General features: G+C 41.2%; 1 protein-coding gene across 27 annotated transcripts in view; it reads left to right on the top strand.

Moving 5' to 3' along the window:
- LDLRAD4 (low density lipoprotein receptor class A domain containing 4) overlaps positions 1 to 23,336 on the top strand; it is a 450,420-nt gene that overhangs the window by 180,921 nt on the left and 246,163 nt on the right. Inside the window, exon 1 of one of the 27 annotated variants that reach the window (XM_073888061.1) lies at positions 5,701 to 5,719. The exons of 25 other annotated variants lie outside the window; for them this stretch is intronic. The gene's annotated coding sequence lies outside the window, so the exon portion shown is untranslated. Of the gene's footprint in view, positions 1 to 5,700; positions 5,720 to 10,127; positions 10,146 to 23,336 lie in introns of those variants that run through there. One more of the 27 variants, XM_073888068.1, reaches the window with a different exon arrangement.

Below are 23,336 nucleotides of genomic sequence, written 5' to 3'. Positions count from 1 at the left end.
TTCTGGGGGGTAATGTGGCCGAGAGAGGGAAGGAACACAGTTATGGAGAGACGGTATCTAGCTCAAGAAGAGAGGCTCCAAGTAGGACTGTGTGGAATTTCAGTACTTAAGGACAATGCGAGGAGGCCATTCAGGGGAGGGTGTCAGGATGTGGCCTGAGGGGTCAGGGGTCGATATATGAATGGGCGGTGGGGAAGCAGAGACGGGGAGTATGAATGACTTTGTGTGAAGACGTTTGCAGAAGGGAGAAAGGGGTAAAGGGAGAGGTGGGTCAAGGAGGACACAGGGAGCAAACTGCCAGAAAAATGTGTGTTAGATTAGAAGAGACAGTGTAGTGGGAAAATGGACCCCAGCTCATTGGGATGGCCGCATGGAAGAGTGAGGGGAGGCAGCGAGGCCAAGCTGCAGGGTCCTCGTGCCCAGGTGAGCACTTTGGGGCCGGGGCGCGTCCTCTTCCTTTCCTCCTGGACACAGAGGAGGACTGACAGGGGAACAGGAGTGATTGTGGAATGGAAGTGAAGCCCGTTTGTGGTTCAGAGTGAGAGGAAGGACATGCTCTAGACTTTAAGACAGATTCTGGGAATAACTAAAGAGTCCAGAAGTAGACTGATACTCCCCAACATCCAACTGGAAATCTGGGAGCTCTTTTGGCAGACTGCAGTCTGGAACAGGAGAAGGAATTTGGTATGGGTGCCCTGGGTGTTTCTGCCAGCCTAAGCTACCCTTGGCTGGACCTTAAAGTTAACAGAGGGTTGCCTCTGCAAACTCCTCCAGGTGCGTGTCTTGTTTCTGGGTCTCGCCATTCAACCCCCACCCTTGTTGTCTGCTTCCTTGGAGGGTTACTCAGGTTCTCTTGGCAAAAGTCCGACATTACCTGGATCTGAGTTCTGGGGACCCCTGAAGTCCACTCCTTGGTTCTGAATAGGTAAGGAGAGTTTCCACGTGGCCACGCTTGCTGGAAACAATACATCAGCCCATTCACGTCTGGAGAGAGGAACTGGGCCAGCTCTGCTCCTTCGCTCCGGCCCTCCTCACCTCCCCACTCCTCTTAGGCCTCATTAGATTCTAGTTTGAGTTTGAAAGGTCCTTGCAGGGGTGACTGTATTTTAATAGAAGATTTTGTGCTAATTGTCATTAGTGGGAATTTAGTAACGTGACAACATGGGGTATGAAGTTCAGGCAGTGTGGGGTGAGGGGGGAGTCATTTTTTGTTTAGTGTTTTTTTTTTAGTATTTGCATTATATTTGAAATAATTTCATATGGTGTTTGTGGAAAGAAAGGCACGTGTGCTTCTCAGAGTCCATAGTCTCTCACGTTCTGCATGGAGCACCGGGTGTTGTACGCAAACAATGAATCATGGAACACTACATCACAAACTAATGATGTAATGTATGGTGACTAACATAACATAATAATAAAAAAAAAAGGCATGTGTGCGTGTTGTATAGCCAGTAATTATAATGTGGAGACTTCTTTTGTTTCTGTTTCCTTCCCAGCATCCATGCCTTTGTGGGAGCTGTCCTGGCACCCTACTTGATTATAGTGAGCTTTCAGTCAAAGGACTCCAGAGACAAGCTAAGCCAAAATGATCAGGTTCTCTCTTCTAGAAGCTTCAACTGTGAACAGAGACACACAGGACAAGGAGGAAGATAGACTGGACTCATCTGATGGCAGCTCCTAACATAGTCAACACAGGAATTCCCACAATATGTATCACCTCAATGCTCAACTTCCTGGCTTTCCTAGGCCTGGTTATTTAGCATGCTGCTCAACAGCCTTAGAATACATTTACTCACTTTGCTTCCTTGCTTTTATGCTTTAGTTAGCAAGAGTTTGGTCCTGTTGCTTATAGCTAAAAAAAATACTGATGTGTGTATCATCAAGCTTCTCATGATATTTTTTTTCTCATAATACTTGGAAGATTTAAATACATATATAGATCAATTAGCTACAAAGAGGATAATGAACTTGGTGGTTGAAAAGCTTTGTTATGAAGAACATTATTGTGTTTCCAGGCATAAAAATGATGGTGGGAGAATGTGGCACAGGGTGGAGTTGTTGCTGTACCAGAAACTGTCTCTAACTCTTCAAGCACGAACCCGAACTTGAACCTAATCTTGGTAAATTCTCTCCATCGGTGCAACATTTTAGACTCTGAAATAAAGGGAATTTAAGAAAAGACGAAGATAGACAGTGAAAGGAATGCTTATAGAAGGAAAGAAGAGAGTAAAAAAGAGAAGGAAAATATGAGTCAGTAATGTCAAGGGTAGACTGCACCCATCTAGAAGTGGTAGAAGTGCAAGTCTCCATAGGGCCAAATTAGCAGAGCCCAAGGGGGACAACCTCTTTCTCCTGTTTCTCTTCACCAGAAGCCCTTAGTGAGAAATAATATAATCCATGTAGACAGCATTTATTTTAATTCTCCCCCATTTCTCCCCCCCACAATATATAAAAATATTTAGAAAGTCAGTTAACATCTCTGAACAATTTATTTGTTGTAAAAATGAAGAAGTTGAACTAGTTGATTTTTTTCCTTCTTTTTATTTAACCTAAAAAAAACCCATACCATCAGGGGCACCTGGGTGGCTCAGTTGGTTAAGCGCAAACTCTCTCTCCCAAAAAATAAATCTTTAAAAAAAAAAAAAAAAGATTATTTATTTATTTATTTATCTGAGAGAGAGAACGAACAGGAGAGAGAGGGAGAAGCAGACTCCCCGCTGAGCAGGGAGCCTGACTTGGGGCTCAATCCTGGGACCCTGGGATCACGACCTGAGCCGAGGGCAGAGGCTTAACCGACTGAACCACTCAGGCGCCCCACAAAAAATATATCTTTTTTACAAAAAATCAAGTGTTCACCCATTTCACTCCTGCCTTCTGACAACCACCAGTCTCTTCTCTACATCTATGAACTGAGTAGGGTTTTTGGTTTGTTTTTGTTTTAAGATTCCACATATAAGAGAGATCATATAGTATTTGTCTTTGATTTACTTCACTTAGCCTGATGCCCTTGAGGTCCATTTGTGTTGTCACAAATGGCAGGTTTCATTCTTTTTTTATGACTAATATTCCTGTGTATGTATGTATGTTTTACAATTTCTGTATCCATTCATCCATCAGGGAACACTTAGGTTGTTTCCATATCTAGCCTGTTTAAACAATGCTGCTATAAACATGATGCGGGGGATCTTCACAAATTAGTGTTTTTATTTTCTTCGCATAAATACCCAGGCATGGAATTGCTGGGTCATAGTGGTAGTTCTATTTTTAATTTTTTGAGGGACCTTCATACTGTTTTCCATAGTGACTACACCAATTTACATTCCCACCAACAATGCATAAGGGATCCTTTTCTTCACATCCTCACCAACGGTTGTTATTTTTGTCTTTTTGATAATAGCTATTCTAACAGGTGTGAGGTGATATCTCATTGGGGCTTTTATTTGTGTTTCTCTGGTGATTGATCATGTAGAGCATCCTTTTTATGTGCGTGTTGGCCATCTGTAAGTCTTTGGAAAAATGTTTATTCAGATCTTGGGCCCATTTTTTAAAGAGGATTGTTCATTCTTTTGCTATTGAGTTGTATGAGTTCTTTATATATTTTGGATATTAGCCCCTCAGCAGATACATGATTTGCAAATACTTTTTACCATTCAGTAGGTTACCTTTTCATTTTGTTGATGGTTTCCTTTGCTGTACAGAAACGTTTTAGTTTGATGTAGTTCCACTTGTTTATTTTCGCTTTTGTTGCTTTAACTTTTGGTGTCAGGTTCAAAAAATCATCACCAAAACCTATGTCAAGGAGCTTCCTGCCCATGTTTTCTTATAATTTTATGGTTTTAGGTCTTACATTCAAGTCTTGAATCCATTTTGAATTAATTTTTGTTCATGGTGTAAGATAGTGGTCCAGCTTCATTTTTTTGCAAGTGGATGTCCGGTTTTCTCAACACTGTTTATTATAGAAATTGTCTTTTCCCCCATTGTATATTCTTGGCTCCTTCATTGTATTAATGTATATTAATTGTTCATGCTTCAGTTTATTTCTAGACTCCCTGTTCTGTCCCATTGATCTATGTGTCTGTTTTTATGCCAATACCATACTGTATTAATTACTAAAGCTTTATAATATAGTTTGAAATCAGGGTGCATAATGCTTTGTTCTTCTTTCTCCAGATTGTTTTGGCTGTTTAGTGTGTCTTATCTATCCGTAAGATTGGTCCTGTTAACTCTCATAAGACTAGGATGTAAAGCCCACCAATGGAGATGGTGGCTAGATTCATGACCTCCTCTTAAGGGGTCTCATTCCAAGAACTTACTGGATCCCTGTGGAGGAAAGAGCTCTTTTCACCCACTCTCCAACCATAACATACATATCCGCATTCATGGCCCTTTTCCCCAGAGGTGTCTAAAACTTTGTTATCCAAATCAGTGATACTCTAAGTAGCAACCTTCTTAAGACACTGTATGTATTTTGCAATAGAGATATATAGAACTGCAGTGTGCTTAAGCACATGTGGTCTGTGATTCAGACTACCTGGGTTCAAATCCTGGCTCTGCCATAGCAGCCTTTGTGGCATTGGGTGAGTTACTTAATCTCTCTGTGCCTTACTTTCCTCATCTATTACATGAGAATAACGGTAATAGTATATACTTAAGAGGGTTGTTGGGAAAATACATGAGTTTATGCAGGTACGGCTTTATGGCAACAAGCAATTGTTAGGCATAGACTCACCTCGTTTACACAACTTAGTGCCCAGATTAATTTTTCCTGCCTCTGCACACCTCAACCCACCGTCAGCAGGTCCATATGTGGGTATCATGTTTGCCCATGGGTTCTGAGGACATTTCCAGAAGAGCCATTCCAAAGGGTTTTGAATGATTGCAACAGTATTGGAATTAATGGGTTAAACTCATGTGGATATATGCTTTCCTAGTTCATTTGTCAAACAACAACAAGAAAACAAGCGTCCAATTCTTGGATACCCCTTGTAGTTTGAACTTAATATTCCCTTGTTGTTCCCAGTGCATTCACTGAAGATTAATTTCCCACAGCAGTGTGAATCTTTATTATATGTTTGTCATTTAAATATAATTCTTTTGCTATATTTTATAATAAGGCAGAAATGTAATTTAAACTTACATATTGCCAAACGGTTTAGATTCTGTATCTTTTTTGTTAATCTTCCTCCTTTTTGTCTTGCTAGATGTGAAGAGCACTTCTGGGCCTGGAGAGCCGATCGGCACTGGTTGCCTTATTCACTTTCATTGAATTTTATGCCAGACACTGGGCGAGGTGCTGGGGGTATAAGGATGAAAGGACTTATTAAACAAAAGAACATTTCATTTAATAAAAACACTATATAGTTTACTTGAGTGGCAGGCTTCTTCAGGACAGCATGCCCAGGTCATATGCATTTGTACAGTTAAGTTATTTTTTCGTGTGGAAGAAAAGAGAGAAGCATATAAGACTTGGAGATTTTATTTCTACATATAAAAAAGCGTCAGAAGGGTGTTCTTTGTGTCTCTCAACGTCCCTTTAAGATGCTGGGAGCCTTTAGAAATTTCCATTTCCAGCAGGAATTTGGAGTTGGGTCAAAGTCCAGAGGGTTGAGGGTAGGGCTGCATCCCTCAGGAAGCTCAGACTTGGTACTCAGTACCCGATGTGGAGCCCAGACTGGCTGGCACCAGGCAAGTCCTTCTACGTGTGTAGCCCAATTCACAGGTGAGCAGACAAAACTCTTAGCTATGGCCACAGGTATGGAGACCCTTTAGGATGGTGAAAAGAGTATTTATGATGGGAGTCCATGGCTGGAAATGAACCAGGGTAATAACAAACCCAGCTGTGTTCACATGTATTTTTATAAGTTGATCAGGACTGAGAGCATATGTGTGGCAGCAAATCTTTCTTCTCTCTTACATCCTTTAAAAACACTGACCAGGAGGAGGCCTTATTTTTGCCTTAAGGATGATTGAGGAATGGATGTGGTTTATTTATAGGTCCATGACCTGAGGCCTCCTCTTAGATTTATTCATTTGGCACATGTTTATTGAACACTTGCTATATACTAGGAACTGTAGTAGGTACTGGGGTTATAGGGATGAACAGACAGAGGTACCCTGCATTCAAGGAATTTACAAATTGGCTGGGAGACAAATAATATAGAAGTAAACAAACACATCGCACGTGATGTAATGAGCTCTGGGCATTATATAAGACTGATGAATCACCTCTACCTCTGAAACTAATGATACATTATATGTTAATTAATTGAATTTAAATTTAAAAAATTAAAAAAAAAGTGGGGAAGAAGCTAAGACAGTGAGAGGGAATGACTATTGCTGATAGGATGATCGGGGAAGGCATCTCTAAGGAAAAGGAAGGGAGAGAGCATGTGGAGATGCAGCAAGAGTTCTGGGCAGAGGGCCCAGCAAGGGCAGAGGGCTTGGGTTCACAACAAAGTTGGTGCTGGATGAACGGCAAGATGGTTGTTTGGATGGTCACATGCCCTGGAATGGGCTGGGCGGATTGGTGGTCCCTGTGCTTTTGTTTTAATTTGTTTTGATTCTCACTGTTCTTTCCAAAGGGAGGGAGAATCTGGGTATCTGTAAATTTTAGCTAGCACTGTTTGCTATATATTTAGTACATTATATCTTATTTTGAATCACTGCTTTTTAAGAAATTGTCTATCTCCCAAACACTGAGTCTACTAGGAGAGTCCTATATTCAAGGTCAGTTCTTGGACTTCCGTTTCTTTATTTCTTGGCACTTTCTAAACACATTGCTCAGACATGTTGATACAAGTTCGAGAGAAACAACTGCAGGTGGTGACTGAGCAAATTCTCATTGTTAGTCACTGAGAAATGTGAAACAGAACAGCAAGTCTAGTGGGGGAAAAGATGCTCCCATATAATGAGCTCCTAGGTTTGGGGAGGGACATGACAGACATTTTGCATCTTAGCACCCCCAGTTTTGCCCCCTTAGATGCAGACTGCAGTCACTCCGGGCCAGACACGTGGAGAATGGGATCCGCTTTCAGCCCTGGTTCTCATTTTCTAAACTGGGTTCCCCTCAGCCAACACAAAGGCTACTTCTCATGATGTATCCTTTCAAAATGCCACCCTCTAGCAGGTAATATCATCACCAGTTCATGTTGGAATTTATTTTTCTTAGATTTCTGGACTGACTTCATAAGCACAGTTTCCAAGGATGGTTTGTCCTTAAGCAGGGCAAGTACATAATAAAATAGTGATGGGAATCAGTACCAATGGCACTTTGCCAAATCACTTTTTAATCTTGCCATACTTTGTCTCTTCTCACTTAAAATGAGAACATCTGATGCACTTTTCATGATATTTTCAGCATTAAATACCGCCTTTTAAAAAGATATGCACCAAAAATATCCTTTGTCCTCCTCTTCCGACTCTTCTCGTGAGGCTTTCAGCTCTTGGTTCCTCTTTGCTTGTAACTCCATGAGTTTACTTGTTTGTTCGAAGAAGTCAGGCACAGCCTATTGCCCTTTCTTCAAAACTCAAGCTGCTTCTCTTGTTATAGGACAGTGCTACTGTGACCTGAATTCATACTTTCATTATAAACATCCCATTTTCAGAAACTCATTGCTTAGCAATGATAGTTGCCCAATAGCTGAATCTTGAGTTGTGAGATTTTTTTTTTAATCTCCAGTAACTTGATTAATTTTTATAATCCAGATACATTTCCAAAACATGTTTTTGGTATTACAGGGATTTTTTTTTTTTGTTATTAAAAAGAAACTTGTGAAAAGTTTTAAAGTCTCTTAGATTTTATTTTATTTATTTTACTTTATTATGTTGTTAGTCACCATACATTATATCATTAGTTTTTGATGTAGTGTTCCATGATTCACTGTATGCCTATAACACCCAGTGCTCCATGCAGTACGTGCCCTCCTTAATACCCATCACCAGGCTAACCCATCCTCCCACCCCCCTTCCCTCTAGAACCCTCAGTTTGTTTCTCAGAGTCCATAGTCTCTCATGGTTCATCTCCCCCTCCGATTTCCCCTGTCTTTATTTTCCCCTTCCTTCTCCTAAGTGAAATAAGTCAAGCAGAGAAAGTCAGTTATCGTATGGGTTCATATATTTGTGGAACATAAGGAATAGCATAAAGTCTCTTAGATTTTAAAAAAGTGGAAAACATTGTAACTTTTAGGATGTCAAATCTAGGTGCATTTTTGTAAACAAGAGTTATAAAAGTTCTAACTTATGTAAGTATTCCTAACACTTTGCAGACATTTTTATAGCTTCTCTATCAGTGCTGTTTATAGACAGAAGTGAGCACACATATACTGAATAAATGAGATACCAATGTTTGTGATGATTAGGTGGCTCTCTCATAATTCGATTTCCTAATTGGTGATCCTAAAGAATGTTGATGAATGAATAAGTGTCAGCCAGGTGGGAACTGTCTAATGGTTGTTATCTCAAGGATTTTGTCAAGAACTTGGGTGAAGGTGATAAAAAGCATGCTTATCAAATTTTCAAGTGACTAGAAGGAATTGGTCAGTCCTTTGCTGACACAATTAAAATTTAGAAAGATAACAATATTAAAATATCATGATGGGGGCGCCTGGGTGGCTCAGTTGGTTAAGCGACTGCCTTCGGCTCAGGTCATGATCCTGGAGTCCCGGGATCGAGTCCCACATCGGGCTCCCTGCTCAGCAGGGAGTCTGCTTCTCCCTCTGACCCTCTTCCCTCTCGTGCTTTCTATCTCTCATTCTCTCTCTCTCTCAAATAAATAAATAAAATCTTTAAAAAAAAATATCATGATGAACCAGTCCCAGAATAACACATGGTTAAATAATAATGGCACATCCTTATAATGAAATACTGTGTAGCTATTACAAAGGATTTTTGAGAAGAGCATTTCATGTCCTAGAGAAATATATTTTTAAGTGAAAAAAAAGTAGGTCATAAAATAATATGAAGAAGATGATCTTTTTTTTATACTCAAGGAGCAGACAGTATGTTTTGATATACACCAAAATGTTAATGGTGGCTACATATGAGTGATAGCATTAGATAGAATTTTTACTTTCTTGTACTTATCTGTACTTCCGAATTCCTTTTTTTTTTTTTAGGTAAAAATCAAAATGTTTTATAAATAGTGGGTCAGTAATGACTCACTTTCGTGGTAAAAAACAGTTGGTTGTACATGTCCAGTATAGTTTAATATTATTACTTTATAATATCATGATTATTAAAAGTACATTTGAGAATGGATACTAAAACTCTCACTGTTGGCTTTAGAAACAAATGACAGCGAGGTGAATGTAGGCAGTTCTTCCCATTACATAGTTGTGTGACCCACTTAACCTCTCTGGGCCTCCGTTTCTCTGTGAAATCAGGAATTAAAATGATCTCTGAAACCCCCTTCTGATGGTGAATTGTGTGATTTCAAGATTCTGTACACCTGCATCCTGACCTCATTTAGTTGTCTTTCCTGCGGGGGGGGGGGGGGGGGTCTTACTGCCACGGAGAAATCTCCTAGGACTGTGTCTTTATAGGGCCCAGAGTGTAAACAAACAGAATTCAAATTGGGCCTAATCTATTTTACCTCTAAAAGAGAGGGTGTGGGAGACTGTGGCCTTAACAGCAGGCTTTTTCTGTTGTGTATAAATCCCAGGATGATGGGAGTGGCAAGGATGAGGAAGAGAATATTTGGGTGAAAGAGAGTAAGATGGTGTGCAGGCACCCTGCCCCCACCGGCTAGAGACAGCTCTGGTTTGTTTGTTTGTTTGTTTGCTATTTTGTTTGTCCTTATAGAGGAAAAATCTCTATTTTCCTTATCTACACATAACACCCATACTTTTGGCCAACCAAGCAGTTCTGTGACACCAGCTGGATAATCCTAAAATTTAATGCAATTCTGACCGTCTACCTGGAGTCAGCATCAGATCCCACAAGGTAAGGGCTCAGTCCCACACGAACTCCTGCATCAGAGGCCAGTCCCAAGTCCAGGTTTTCTGACTGGCTGTGACCCCTCCTAGATTCCATTAATTTGCTAGAACAGCTCACAAAACTCAGAGAAACATTTTACTTATTAGATTACTAATTTGTTTTTAAAGGATATAACTCAGGAACAGCCAGATGGAAGAGATGCTAAGGGCAAGGTATGTGGGAAGGGGTGGAGGGAGCGCCCATGTTCTCTGGGGGTGCCACTTTCCCAGCACCTCCTTGTGTTCACCAACCTGGAAGCTCTCCAAACCCTGTCCTTTTGGGTTTTTTGGAGGCTTCATTGTGTAGACATGTTTGATTAAATCACTGGCGATTAAGTCAATCTCCAACCCCTCTCCTTTCCCCAAAGATTGAGAGGTCGGGCTGAAAGCTCCACCCCGTTAATCACACATTGTCTACCCCTGGCAAATCAGCCCCCATTTTTAGTGGTTTCCAAAAGTCACCTCATTAACTTAAACCCAGGTGCGGTTGAAAGGGGCTTGTTGTGAATAACCATAGACATCTTTATGGCTCTCTTATCACTTGGGAAATTCCAAGAGTTTTAGGAGCTCTGTGCCAAAAACAGGGACTAAGATCAGATTTGTATTTCTTACTCCCCTTCCCCATGGTTAACGTGGCCTGGGAAATGATTTTTACTTCTCCTTTTATTTTACTAAAAGGCCAAATGATTTCAAATTCTGCTATTTCTTGATTAATGTCCTGTAGGGTTGACAGGTGCCTTAGAGACTGGAATCCTTTCTTGAGCATCTCTGGTACGTGGTTTTACATCCTGAACTTGACCCCTCCATTCTAGGATGTGTGCTCTGTCACAAATCACCCTTTCCTATGGGGGCTTTGGTGTCACATTGCTCTGTGTTCTGTTTATAGTCCCCTGTAAGGCACGTGTCCACATGTGCACATGATACGCCGAAATCCAGACGTCTGAAGGCATCGAGTGCAGTGATATGTGACCTCAACTTGGGCTATATGCTTTAAAACACAGCCTGAGATGATATTAATCTTTTTGGCAACCTTCCCACCCTGGCACGGCCTACTTACTGTGAGCGTCCTCTGTGCCAGGGATTGTGCTTGTCACAATGTGAATTGAGAGATATGCTGAGTTACTGAACATGAAAACTCCTAATTCTTTTCATGGGAACTGTTGCTAAGCGAGATTTTCTCCCAAAGTAATATTTTTCGTTGTTATTTTAAATTTATGTTTTAGATTTTTTAAAAAGTAATTATACAAATTTAAGACCTACTTTTAATATCCATTTCAGTTGTCTGTGACATTTCCAAAACACATGCAAAGAACAGAAATCAGAAATCTAATACCTAGGTTATGTAAGTAATGAAAAGAAGTGTAGTGTGAGAGAAACCTAATGAAGATATATTTATATAAAAGTAGACGTGACATAGCAGCCTAAAGTGCCCTTCTTTTGTGACGACTGTACTGCTCTTCCCTGATGCAGTGTGACCCCCCTGCCCCCGGGGAAATGGCTTGGTTGTCTTAACTATAGCTTCAAAAAGGTTTTTTTAAAGATTTTATTTATTTATTTGAGAGAGAGAGAATGAGAGAGAGAGAGCACATGAGAGGGGGCAGGAAGAAGCAGACTCCCCACTGAGCAGGGAGCCCGATGCGGGACTCGATCCCGGGACTCCAGGATCATGACCTGAGCTGGAGGCAGTCGCTTAACCAACTGAGCCACCCGGGCGGCCCTCAAATTTATTTTTTGATGAACGGGTGGTAATAATTATTAACGACAATAAATACAATATTAGGAGCTGACATTTTATTATATATGAACCATGGGTCAGACACTAGTAAGCACTTCACGTGTAACATCTTGTTTAATCTTCACAGCAACTTTAAGAAGTAGGTATTAAACCTGTTTTATACACAAAAAGCCAAGGCTTACAGAGACAATGCAGCACAGCTTATTGAAGGTACAGTTGGAATTTGTACCCAAGCCCATTGCCTTAACTAGTGTATGTGCTCTTCCTAAAGTACCATGTTGAGAATGGAAGCTATAAACTAACGAGTTCGTCGCCCCCTCTTCAAAGACAACACTATCACAATAATTTGATCTCTGCCACCAGTCTTTTTTCTCATATGTCAGTACCATGGGCACAAGAGTTATTGTGAATGAAAGAAAAATGTTGAAATGTTGATATGTGGATGTGTGAGCATTTTCACCATTTCAAGATTTTTACTGTTGACTTGTTTGAGCATGCGTGGGCTCTCTGCCCCTCACTGACTTGGAGGGTATGTGATGGTGCTGGGAGTGTGCGTGAGCACCGAGGGGCTCCTAGACCCTTTCCTCTAAAGCAGATGGTCCCTGCCTAATTTCTTTTTTTTTAGACTGAGTAGAGTTTTTGTGAAGATTCTTACTATGCATCTTCCAACGCATCAGTATCACATGTCTTTATGGAGACTGATACAGTCACCTCTAGTTGTGCAACATATTTCATTCTGTGGTCTAACCGAGCTACACACCATGACAGCTGCTTCTCATCAGAGTGGTGTGCCTATGACTTCTAGACAGATCTGCCCTGGATTCTTACTAACCGGCCCTCCTGACTGATAACACCTGGCCAATTTCCAACTCCAAGTGACCTCAGCAGCTTCCAGCTGGTGAGACTCATGTGTCTCCATTGGGAAAGTGGCACTGAGGTACTAAGGGCTGGTTTTTGCAAATTACTTGGCTTTCTGAAATGACAGTGACCTGTAAACAAGAAGCTGTGGGTCCATCTTTATTAGGAAGTGACCTGAGCCATGCTACCTAGGCTTTTGTTATTGTTGTTGTTGTTACAGAGAAGATGAAGGGTCTGGCATCATGTAGGACCAAGACAGGATTATATATTAAGGAGGACACTGTCTCCTTTGCCCCTTCCATGTCATGGAGCACATGGTAATTATGCTTACTGGGGGATGTGCTTCCCTGTTAATGCTAAACCTGTCTTCTCCAGAATTTCCATTCATGCTTGATCATTCTGCTTGCCTCTGCGAGGGGAAATTGGAGTGGAGCTGGGGCATACCCCAGGACCTGATGGACTGGAACGCAGAGCCAGGTGCATAGCACACAATTTCTCATGGCACCAGGGCTGACTCACACCTGACAGCATATTGCCTCTGCTTGCCTGTGGGACCTCAGTATGGCAGTCCCAGCACACACTGGGTGAGAGGACACAGAGGGAAATAGATGGCCAGGGGCCTCCGCATGCTCACAGGGTGAAGTGTATGTCCTCCAGAGGCCTGTCTGTGAGGTGAAAGGTGACTGTCAGGGTGCTAAGGATTGGGTGGTGTGGCTATTGGAGGTGGATTTGAGTCCTTGACCTTTGGAGCCCAGACACTGATTCAGCAGTAAAATAAAATGACTGTTTATTAATGGCAATTTAAGGCCAGGACTGTTGGCCTCTGCCCTTTCATATGTCCCATAAATTTAACATGGTCTGACATACTGTGGAACAGAATAATAATAAGCAAGGCACATGGTGGTATGGATTTTAAGATTTTTTTTCTGACTTTTTTCTTTGCTGTACTTTGGATAATCTGAGAATAAGAGAGAGAGAGAACTTGGTAGATTTTTCTTATGATTGTTTCAAATGCACATATTATTGTTCATTACTCCTTGACATCACCTGCTTGACCTGGGGTGCTTCACTCATAAAGGCCAATCTGTGACTATACAGCTTCTCTAATTTCATTTCTTATCAGAGGCATACAAATAATCTGGCTTATAGGAAAAGGCCATTTTCCCTTCATTATAACAAGGGATTGAGGGTGGTGTAACATCTTGAATAATTTTTGCCCCATGTTTATAGAACTACGGTGCTGAGGCATTACATTAACACTGTGATTAGATGTAAAGACAAACAAGAGAAGGTGTCTCCTGTCTAGTCACTTGTACACATTACCTGACTCTTCTGATCTATACCAAGATTGCCTGAGGGAGGAATTGTGTCAATGCTCTCTGTCCAAGGTTTTGGCCTCCCTTAGTGGAGATGGCTGTTCAGAACTCAGAGAACCACCTTCTGGCCAAATGATAGGAATGCAGCTGGTCACTGTCCAAAAAAGGGTACCCTGGGAGTGGGCTGCCTGTCTGTGCCTCACAGACCTTTCTGTCACACCCTTACCATAATTTCTAATGATATATTTATGTAGGGTTTTTTTCCTAGTGTTTGTCTCCCCAAGTCCCTGAAGCTTCTAATATACCAATTAGTCTGCTTCCAGCACATGGGGCAAAGTAAGTGCTCAGTAAATACTGAGTAAATAAGTGAACTTCTCTGGAGGTAGTTCGGCAGTGTATATGACAACATACAGCAATGAAAATGAGGCAGGGAAGGCATTTTTAATAACATGAGAAGTATTGAGGAAACCCTAAGTAGGTAGTCAATTTGAAGCCTATTACCCTTTCCCGCCCCCATTACGACATCTCCAACACCTGAGATATGATCACATCTTAAAATTGCTTGTGTTTTCTTTTTCTTTCTTATTGACATAAAATATTGTCTTACAGTTACTGTCCCCTTTGATTCAATTAAATATAGCATGTTAAAAGAAATAGATTAGGTAAAGTGTAAAAAAAAGATAATGCATGCAAATTAAAGAATGGTCCATAGAAAGGACACACCTTGTAATGGTGCTTTCTTTTGGTTCGTGAGGTCAGGATGCATTTTCTTCTTTTCTCTCTTCTTGTCCTTTTTCTTTCTCCTCTTCCTTTTTCTTTTGTTTCCAGTTTGTCTAGGTTTTCTAAATTTTGTACCATGCATATGAATTACCTTTTTGAGTGATGGAAATTAGCTGAAAACCACTTTACAGGAAGTGATGATTATATTTGTTTTAGTGTGCACAGAGCAAAGATGTCTGAGCACACTGAGTTCAGAGGAGTTGTGAGATTGTGCCTGTGTGTCATAGCCCCACCCTAACCCCCCAGATAGGTTTGCCCTCCTTGGTGAGTTCAATTCTGCCTGTTTCCGGCTTTACCTGTGTTACATGAAATAATTACACCATTTTCTCTCACCAGGGAAGTAACTGGGCCACCTTCCTAATGTAGGCAAGACATGCCTCCTGGAAGTGAGCCCAGGAGGGGAAAGCTGTTGCTTCCACTCCCCAGCAAAGGGAAAGGTGTGTGAGGTCCCCCTGGGGATACTGTGTAAAATGCTTTTAATTGCCCTCTAGGGGATCTGTCCTTAACTGTAGATAATTCTACACCATGCCATTTGTGGTTATCTTGCCTATGGATTATTAAATAACCTTGCATCTTATTTATTATGGGTACATATAGGAAGACTTTAAGCTACTGATAGGTGAAACTATTAACCTAGTATATCTTATGTGGAACTTAAATTCTTAGAACTCTATCTACAACCTATATTTCATCATCTAATACTAGAATATATACAAGGTTTGCATTACATAAACTGCAATACGAGCATCCCCTGGATTAATTCTTGCATTAGATATAGTTCACAAGAGTAAAAAGCGTTATGGTATGGAAGAGAAGGGACAACCTTCCCTTATGGAAGAATTCCAGTTATTACATGTAGACGAAATGAGGAAAATAGAAATTCCTCATTAGAATACCATAATAATCACTGCTGTAGGTAAGACATGCTGAAATTAGTTGGTGAAAGTTAAGGAGAAACAGGATATTTGAATAGTCTGAAAGTATCTCCCCCCAAGATAAATATTTATGATTACAAAGAGAAAATAATAACTTTACAGTTAGAGAAAACTGGCAGATGTCAAGCGCTCAAGGTTAATAGCAGTAATAAACATATTCTCATTTTGTATCTCTGGATAGGGTGCTATGGGTGGGGGGGATCACCTCTGCGGTATTCTTCCCTATATGCATAATCTTAGTCTAATAATGATAAGACAACACACAAACCCAAGTCAAAGAACATTCTACCAAATACCTGGCCAATACTTTTCAAAAGTGTCAAGGCCCTGAAAGACAAGGAAAGATTGAGGACCTGTCACAGATGGAGGAGACTAAAGAGATGAGACAAGTAAACGAAAGCTGGGCTCCTGTATTAGATCCTGGAAGAGAAAAAGGACATTAATGAGGAAAATTGGTGAAATCTGAAAAACGTCTGTAATGTATTATACCAGTGTTACTTTCTTAGTTTTGATAAATGTCCTATAGTTGTCAGATTATAACACTAAGGGAAGTGGGGTTAACAGTATTATAGAAATTCTGAAGTATTTTTACATCTCTTCCGTAAGTCTAAAATTATCTCAAAGTAAGAAGCTAAAAAAATTCATTATGGATATTTATACCCTTTAAGTGAACATACAACTTTGCTAATGTTTATTGTTTTGCTTGATCATCTGCATTAATGGGTGGAAGCATAGCCTATATGGAGTCCAAAATCATAGATACTGGTTTACACTGGACTTTAAAATACAGTGTATGTAAATTTTTTCCCTTCTTCAGATTTGCCTTGTGATTAACCTAACAGAATATGAGGTGAGACCAAAGACGTTGGATGCCTAAAAAAATTCATAAAACTGATAACCCATTTTATGGGAAACTGAAAGTTCTGTTTCTAAAAGGATAGCTTGATTTTGGTGATGATTTTTTGCTAAAGCAGAGATTCAGAACAAACAAGAGGATGGATTTGTTGTTGTTGTTGTTGTTGTTGTTGTTGTTGTTGCTCTGAGGATGGATTTTGAGCACAGCAGCTGCCCCTTGCAGTTGGAGGTCTGTGAGGCACATGGCCGCCACAGAAGGTGGCAGTTGGTGATAAGCAAGTCTACATAGATTATTTTTTTTCTGATTTACCATTTAAAATTTTATTATTTACCAGATTTTATATTCTTAATGAGGAGAATCATCTTTTTTAGTCCCAGTATCTTAGATACTCAATACTTAGATATTGAGTAGGTGCTCAATAAATGTTTGAACAAAGCTTTTGCTGTAAACTAGTATGTTACTACTCCGGCAGGAACCCACTATAGTCACAATGGCTTCACATAAAAGAGCAGGTATTTTAGTTACTGTTGTAAGCCTGTGAGTAGAATTTTTTTGTTGAAATTGTCATTATAAGACTCAGCCCAGAAGTCTGCACTGAATTCTTAAGTTGGTGTTTGCTCAGAGTAGCTCCCTAACTCCTTCACAGCGGTCAGCTCAGTGACACGACTTTGCCTGTTACTGCACTGTTTGCCTCTTCCACACTGGCCTTGACACACTGCTTGCTCTTCTGCAGAGCATAGCAGATCCTTTTTTTTTTTTTTTAAAGATTTTATTTTTTTATCTGACAGAGTCAACACAGTGAGAGAGGGAACACAAGGAGGGGGAATGGGAGAGGGAGAAGCAGGCCTCCCGCGGAGCAGGGAGCCCGATGCGGGGCTCGATCCCAGGACCCTGGGACCCTGACCTGAGCTGAAGGCAGACGCTTAATGACTGAGCCACCCAGGCGCCCCCAGAGCATAGCATATCCTTTACCATCAGGCTCTGTTTGTTGTTCCTGCCGAGCATCCTCACCTTCTCTCTCTGAGAAATTCGTATTCATCTTTGGAACTCAGGTCAGCAAGTGTTTCCTCTGGGAACTCGACCCTGATCACAGGATTCCATAGTTCTTTAGTATAACATTTACCATGGTGTTTCTCTTTAAATGAATTAAATTCATTCATTCATTTACTCTTTTATTCATCTGATATTGACTGCCTGTTACGGGCTGGATACTTGTGAGGAACTATAGAGACAGCAGTAAAAGCGCAGACAGGGTTCCTGACTTTATGGGCCTCCATTTTAGCAGGGCAGGCAGGCATAGCTAATTAAGTAATTATGGTTGTGAGAAGATGACCTGTGTACCTATTTTCATGGCTAGATTATGAGTTCTTTGAGGGCATGGGTTTTGTCTCCCTTATTTTTATAGCCCTAGTGTGTAGAACAGGAGTCTGGCAGCTAGTAGGTGCTCAATAAATGTAGAAATGAATTGAGCACTTAATGTACCTATTTGCACATGATCATATGGCTGATCACTTTACTCTCAGCTGCCTCCCAAATTTTTATTTATCATCTATGAACTGAGCTAATCAAAGGAAGACTTATTGATTTTTCTCTTTGATGTACTGGGAGTGCTGCTTCTTTCTTCTTACACATGGTGAGGGTGACATATGTGACAGGATTCAAGCAACACAAACCAGCAGGATGGGCTCTTCTTGACCTTTCTATGTCATACCACTAGCTCCAGGTCAAGCCCAGGAGGGGGCATTGGGTTCTTGGAACTAAGGTCACATGACTGTACCCTGGCTGCTTGTGAGGCTGGAACCCAAGGCATTATTTGTATTTGCATTTTCTGTTGTGAAGATGCTCCAATTCCCACAGGACAAAAAATAAGGAATTCCCTAAGAGTTTCAGTGCCGGTCAGCAAAATAGAATTGTAAATGTATACTAGTCACTGAAATGCAATTGGTTGATTGTTCGTAAATTCCAGCTATTTTGTGTTAAAGTTGATAGAAAATTTGGACAGAGTAAATGCTTCTGCCCGAGTTTGTATCACAGTGTATTTTAAATGTGTGTTAAGTTGTTTGTAAATTGCATTTTTCTTTTTAACCCTATCGCCAGTGTGATCAGGTCTGTGACCAGACGTTTGTAATTTTCTCAGAACAGTATCTTTTACAGAAAACAGTGTGGTGGAATGTGATTTGGGAAAAGGGATAGAGTCTCTGCTTGAGTACAGAAATTACATCTTAGGAATCAGGGAATTCTAGTCAATCATTTAGTCATTCAGCAAAATTTACTGGATGTCTGGTGTCCATTGTGGTTGCTGCATAACTTCCATTACTTAGTAAGTTTTTCTAAGACATTTTATATCTTCTTTCTGTGAAAGAATACAGTTTGCACATGAAATCATTGGGGAAAACAAGAATTATAAAAGTGTTAGCATTTCTAGCCAAACCCAGGGTTTGTGGTAATTAAATAAATGGATGACATTTGGGACATATTTTCTCAAGCCATAGATGAACTGTATGATCAGCTACACTATGATTAGCTACACTTTGTTCTACAAATCCCTATTAGAGGCAGTTTTGTGCCCTGCTTAAAAGAAATACAAAGATGAATAAGTTGGAGAGCCTTCCTTTACAAAGCAGATCTCCTGATTGAAGGGACAAACAGGTGGGCTTTGGAGTGATGCAGACTTGAGAAACTGTCATTCCCACCATTTCTTGGAGCCTATTCCTTCCTTGCAATATGGGGTTATTGATACCTACCTCATTGGATTCATCAGGGCAGTGTATGTACAGTGCCTAGTTCAGTTCCTTGTACAGTTAGCATCCTTGTTGTCATTGTCACTTAGAGGCCAGAGGGCTTGGATTTCACAGGGGGAAATCATGTTTCAATTTTATAATTATATGGCTAATTGGAGAATATGATAAAGTCCCCCACTGACACAATGAACCATTTTTACTTACTTTTGCATTTCTGTGTTTGCTGCAGCCTAGGAGGAGGTCCGTTAAACCAAAAGGCCTCATTATCATTTTAGGCGAGGGATAGTGAATGAGGAGGCTGGCTTTCAGATAGCTGCCTGCACTGTCTTCTGCTTGAAGTGTTGGGGAGCTCAGAATAGGGGGGAGCCCAGAGAACCCTAAGCCCTTTGACAGTGTAGTCCTTCTGAGGGGGGCCTCACTATTCGCCATGAAGTAAAATCTCCATTCACTAGGCTCATGCAAAAAGAGGTACAAAAATTCTTTGTGAAGCGTACGTAAATAGTTCTTTGGAGATCATCTTTACTCCTGTTTTCACTCATGATCATGGACAATTGAAATTCACCTACAGTTCAAACTGGAGGTAAGATATTTGGTGGCACCCTTGCATAGAGGTAGGTCTCTGTACAATGTAGGGTCCTTGGTCCCAGAAGTGCTGATTTACTCCTCAGCCAAGAGATTATTCACATTTCTAGAACATACACAGTCTCTTATGATCTGAAAAACTATCATTTTTATTTGTTCATTAAGATGAATAATAGCCTAGAGGAATAACATTTTCTTCAGATGATTATCCTCCCCAAAAAGTAGGGTTTGTGTATGTCCATCCAGCCTGTGGTATGCCTGGGTTGTTAAGACTGTTTATGAAGAGCAGCAGGGGAGGTGCTGATGCTGTTCTGCTGAGGATGGGGTATGGGTGCTTTCTGCATCGTGGGAGGTGTGGTTGCAGGGCAGATGTGTCTCCTACACGGTCAAGAATATCTGAAGGAGCCGGCCATGGTCCCAGGGCTGTGAGGCGCATCATGCCTCATAAGGGAAGTGGATTTGTTTTTGAACAGCTGCAGTAAATATGTGAAGTGGACGACACCCTCAGCTTACCAGAGGGGCAAACCTCACCCCCCAGGACAGGTCTTGGCAGCCCTTTGCAATCCACTGCTTCATCTTTCCCACAGGATTCCATCCAAATCCAAAGCTATTGTCTGGAGAGAAAGCCTTCTGGCTGCCTCATGTGCTGCCTCATCATTCGGCAGGGTGGGTGGGCAGGCTTGTCTGCCTAGACCCTGAGTGGGTCCTTCCTGAAGCTGCATGTTCATTCAACAGAAAGCCTTCCAGGATGGAAGGTGGGGTGGATAGGACTGTGTTTGGCTGCGAGCCTCATTTCCACAAGTGCTTCGCCCACTGTGGAGATCTTTGGTAGGCTCTATATTGGCTGTTAGTCACTTAGTGACTTGCAGGTCTGGGGATTGAAGGGAGGGTCAACGAGATCTTCAGTAATGACATGGGACTGGTGGAGGGCTTTGAGTCTTTGTGATAATGGAAGCTGCTGGGTTGAATGAAAGATAAAGGAAAAGGATTCAGCACAGGAGGGCAGCAGGCTAGGAAGCAGGGTCCTGAACTAAGACAAGGAATACCATGGCTGTCCAGTAGGACATAATTAGGAAGTTAATGCTAAAGGTAGTTTAAAGTTAAGTTCAATCTTATAAAAAATCATTGGGGAAAATCTTCTCTTTAGTTTCCTCATGTTTTTCAGGTATGAAAAACCAAGGCCCAGAGTTTAAAGTCATGCAAGCACTTTTTAGCAGACCTGATACTGGAAACATTGGCTGTTCTGAACTGTGGCAAATCATCATCCTTGGTTTACCCTTGGGCGGGTGGGCCCAGTGATGCCCAATAATACCTCTTGTGGGTTTGTTGTGAAGCTTAAATGGGACAATGCACAGGAAGCCCCTTGTCTAGTTATAAATGTGAGTGATAGTGAATAATTGCCATGTTCACCAGCCAGAATATGAGGCAGCCCTGGGCCTCTTCACGTTCTTGCATTTTTTTTCAAGTTTTGTGAATGGGATCATCCTAGCACCCTCACCTTTTGAAATTCTGGTTTTGTTCCCAGTTTTCTTTCCCATAATAACAATGACTTTATCTTTAGTGGTTTGCGGTTCCACCTTCATTCACAGGTCCATTATCTTATGTGATGCCTGAGGTCAGCAGGGCTCATTATCACACCCTGCTATAGAGATAAATAATGAAAACAGACTTCATCCAAGAACCACTGCGTCAATTATATAGCGGCTTAGGGAAAGGTCGGTGTGTGTACTTCAGATTTCTCTGTTTCTTGGCATAATACTGGCACCTCTATCTAGTGAAATAGGAATTCATTCATTCACTCACTTATTGAACAAAATTTTATTTTCTATTTGCGAAAAAATGTAATTGCTATAGCAAGAAAGCCATACTGCATGTTATTGCTGAAACAACATAAACTGTACAAGATTTATAATAAAAGATAAAAAACAAATTTTTATAATAGAAAGTATCATTAATAATCATAGGACACACTTACATGTTGCTCTCTATGCTGCACACTATTCTTGGTGATTTCTATGTATGTTATTTGAGTTAATTCACGTAGCAACCTTATGAGACAGATACTATTTCGGACTCCTCTTTATAGGTAAGTGAACTGAAGCACAGAGAGATTGAGTGACTTGTCCAGCGTTGCCAAGCCAGTAAGTAATAGAGCCGTGCATCAAATCCAGGTACTCTGGCAGCAGTACCCACTCTTAAAATGCTTTTTTACACCACCTCTGGAATCAACTGCTGCATTAGAAAGATGAGGGCAGATGATCGTGAATGAGAAATGGCTCATAGCTTGAGTTTCCGTAGTTCACATCTTGGTGTGGCAGGGAGAGATCAGGCCAAGATCTGATGAAGATCTGGAACACAGAGAAGTATTTTAAGAAATGGATTTGTGGGATGCCTGGCTGGCTCAGTCAGAAGAGCACGTGACTCTTGATTTTGGGGTCATAAGTTCAAGCCCCACATTGGATGTAGAGATTACTTAAATGAACAAATAAATAAAAACTTATTTAACCTAAACTTAAAAAAAATGTATTTGCATAAATAGATTCCTTGTCTCTCAGGTTTACCTGCCATAATTCACAAGCTTTGTGTAAAACTTCAAGGCAAAAGCAAGAGGTGGAGGACTGCCAGTTTTTTCTACTTTTGAATGGTGGCCTGAATACATCTCTTAATTTGCGGAGAGTGATCTGATGGTTTGCTATATTTCAAAGCACATGGATTTGTGCTCCCATTACATGGCCTGGATTGTGGCCTGTTTATGTCAAGAGTCCTTTTTGCTCAATTTATTGTAAGTAATTTTGTGTGTGTTTCCTTTTATCTCCCTTTCTTACTATATGTTTTACAACATGGCACATGTTGTAAAACACCAGGCTATGTTGTTGGTAGATAACATTCATCTACCGAGGAAGAAAGGCCCTGGGAAATAAAAAGCTTTCCCAATTCTGTGGCTCACCTCTTGTTGAAGTATTGATATTGGTAGTCATGGAGGCTTGGCTTTCCAGACGTTCAAGAGTCCTGAGCCCACACTGAGCCCTGAACACTTGCTTGTCACCTAAGACCCTTAAGGGGTGGTCCTGCCCTCCCTCGGTAGCCTCTTCTCCACTTAGTCTCTTTTCTACCTCCCAGCCCAGCCCAGGCCGGCCCAGCCCTGACCATGGTGGGCACTCAGTGGTGGAAACAGGCTCCTTCATGCTCCCCCACTCTCGGGCACTGACTCTATGCTGGAACCTCCACCCCTGTCTGGACACTCACTTTTAGGAGCCATCTTTTTTGGGAGTCTCACCTGGTTCTATCAACTCACAACCCCTGTGCTCCTGTCTGACTCGCCATCTGGGACATGGAAGCTTATGCCATTAGACCTTGCCTGTGCCAGGCCTCTTTCAGATCATTCTTCCTGCCTGAGGGGCTTTTAAAACTGCATCTCCTATTGATGCCCTGAATCCCTTCTCAGGTTTTCTTTGTCCCTCATCTCTTATGGGTTCTGGGTCTTTGTTATTCTGTGGTGGGCACTTGTCACTATGGACAGGCCTCAGGTCTAATACAGTCAACTTTTGAATAACCCGTACTT

Source organism: Callorhinus ursinus, unplaced genomic scaffold (genome assembly GCF_003265705.2).
Source record: "Callorhinus ursinus isolate GAN/ISIS: 27379988/994484 unplaced genomic scaffold, GSC_fseal_2.0 scaffold86, whole genome shotgun sequence".
Classification (NCBI taxonomy): domain Eukaryota; kingdom Metazoa; phylum Chordata; class Mammalia; order Carnivora; family Otariidae; genus Callorhinus; species Callorhinus ursinus.
This window is presented reverse-complemented; position numbering and strand designations above follow the sequence as displayed.